Source organism: Muntiacus reevesi, chromosome 2, assembly GCF_963930625.1.
Source record: "Muntiacus reevesi chromosome 2, mMunRee1.1, whole genome shotgun sequence".
NCBI classification, from domain to species: Eukaryota; Metazoa; Chordata; class Mammalia; order Artiodactyla; family Cervidae; genus Muntiacus; species Muntiacus reevesi.
In genome coordinates this window covers 120,956,886-120,959,662 of record NC_089250.1, presented here as the reverse complement: position 1 = coordinate 120,959,662, position 2,777 = coordinate 120,956,886, and the positions used below count along the sequence as shown (strand labels likewise).

General features: G+C 44.3%; 1 pseudogene; it reads left to right on the top strand.

The window, feature by feature from the left end:
• The first annotated feature begins 530 nt into the window (after positions 1-530).
• LOC136157240 (serine/threonine-protein kinase 38-like) lies at positions 531-1,433 on the top strand (annotated as a pseudogene).
• Positions 1,434-2,777: the final 1,344 nt, after the last annotated feature.

The following is a 2,777-nucleotide window of genomic DNA, read 5'->3' as shown; positions in this document are numbered from 1 at the left end:
GGAAGGTGGGGGCAGAGCCAGGGGTCAGTGATAGAAGCCTTAAAAGTAGCTCCTGTTGGTGAAAGCCACCAATTTCTAGATTCTGTGCCAGTCATTGGGAAACTCCACTGCTTCTACATCTCACTGAAAATCTGATAGTGGATGTTGCTATTTCTACTTCTTAGAGATGAAGTGGATACTCAGCAATTTGCCTCGGTTTTGTGTCTGTGGGAGGCAGAGCTTGGATATGAACACTGCTTTAGACAGATGCCCATTAGTCAGAGACCACAGCCTATTGCACTGTAGCCTTGCAGTTCAGAATACTGAAGCCAGGACCAGTTTCCTGGGTCTGCGTCCAGTTGCATCCAAGCTGAGTGCCATTACCAGTGGGAGCTTGTGTTATCCACCTGCCTCAGCTCTACAAATTCCAGTGATGTGGAGGCACAAATGGGCACACACAGAATTCACTCAGATAGAGGGCTTCTAACAGAAACACAACTGCACAGGATCCTCCCCACACTGATGCAGGGACACTTCCATGGGAGACATCCATGCCTGGAGGGGACATGATGACCCTGTTGATGAAAAAAGGCACACTAACAGAAGAGCAGACTCAATTTTAAATTGCAGAAACAGTGTTAGCCATAGACTCTATTCACCAACTTGGATTCATCCACGGAGACATCAAACCAGACAACCTCCGCCTGGACAGCAAGGGCCATGTGAAGCTTTCTGACTTTGGCCTATGCACAGGACTGAAAAAAAGCACATAGGACAGAATTTTATAGGAATTTGAACCACAGCCTCCCCAGTGATTTCACTTTTCAGAACCTGAATTCCAAAAAGCAGAAACCTGGAAAAGAAATAGATGTCAGCTAGCCTTCTCCACTGTAGTCACTCCTGACTACATTGCTCCTGAGGTGTTCATGCAGACTGGGTACAATAAGCTCTGTGATTGGTGGTCGCTGGGGGTGATCAAGTATGAAATGCTATTTGGCTACCCACCTTTCTGTTCCGAGTCCCCTCAAGAGACACATAAGAAGGTGATGAACTGGAAAGAAACTTTGATTTATCCTCCAGAAGTTCCTATTTCTGAGAAAGCCAAGAATCTAATTTTGAGATTCTGCTGTGAATGGGAACATAGAATTGGAGCCTCTGGAGTTGAGGAAATAAAAAATAATTCTTTTTTTTGAAGGTGTTGACTGGGAACATATCAGAGAGAGACCAGCTGCAATATATATCTACTGAAATCAAAAGCGTTGATGATACCTCAAACTTCGATGAGTATCCAGAATCTGATATTCTTAAGGCAACAGTGGCAACAAGTAATCACCCTGAGACAGACTACAAGAACAAAGACTGGGTCTTCATCAGTTATACCTACAAGCACTTTGAGGGCCTGACAGCGGGGGACAGAGGGGGCAATACCTTCCTACATGAAAGCAGCAAAATAGTTTTCCTTGAAATGGGATCCTAAATCAAGCAGAGCTCTTTGTACAACATCTTGGTTTTCTCTTTAGAAAGAGTTTCCAGGAAGTTTACAGAACCCACCAACGTGTCATGGTGAACATGGTGATAGTAAGTGGATTCTATTCCATAACACATCTGATGAACGGTAGAACAAAGACAACCGTTTCTACTATATTGGCCATGAACAGCTGTCCTGCTTCTTTAGAAGCTTCATGAGCCAATATGATGTTAAAAAAAAAAAATTTCAAATTTTCCTAAGTTCATCAAAATGAAGGAGAAAAACAGCCATCATCCAACTTTGAGACTGTAACATAAACTTATCAGCCCGTTCTATGATTCAGTGACATGCTTCCTGTCAAGACTACCAAGTATTTTTCTTCTTTACAGCTAAAAGTTAGTAGTACTAAAGGAAATATAGCAATAAAGAGCATCAGCAGCCAACATTCTGACTGAAGGAAATGACCCACCATTCTGAATGGGTGGTTATGGTGGTTTCTCCCCACACCTCAGTCTCTGGCAAGTGGCTTTTTGTAGCCTCCAGTCATGGTGCACTTTATTTATGGTACTAGGATAAAGACCCTCAATCCATTTTGATTTATTTGCTCCTGCCCATCTAAAATACCCATGCTACTTTTCTGAGTGTTGGTGGAGGATGCCAGCTTGATCCATTGTTGCTCTTAGAAGGCCCAAAGGCTGCTGGGCATCACCAAGGAGTCTCAGATCATGTGGAAAATCCTTATTTTCTCTTCACATCTGTATCAGAAAATCCCTTTGGCTATTGCCATAGACCGGCAATACCCACAAGCGCTGCCAACAGGACCTCGACTCATTTCTGGGAACACAGCAGGGGGAGCCGGGCAGAAGCCGGAGGCCTAGAACCCACTTGGCTAAGGTGCTGCTCCTATTCCATCTCCAGGACCTCCTTACAAGCGGTGAGGGAACCAGCCTAGTACAAAATGCAGGGCCACCTATAGATCCTTGTACACTTCACTCCTCAATCTCTGGTGCAACAGTATTTGTGTTCTTAGTGTTTCTCCTCTCCCAACTTTAACCATTTTGCCTTGGAATCATGATTACAAATTTGCAGATGCCTTCCTGGAGGATAGTCCTCTCCACCCTAAATGGTCACCTGCAGGCCTGGGCTGACCAGGCCTCTCTGCTGGGGTGGTCTCTGAAGAGAGACCCTCTGAATTTTAGCATGAAGTGCCTTTTCTTTCACAGCTGCCACCACCTTTAGAGAACTTTTGCTGCATCAGAAAGATGTGGAGGCTCCATATTAATGCATTATTGCTTTAAAAAAATTCGAAGACTCTTAAAGCATCAATTGC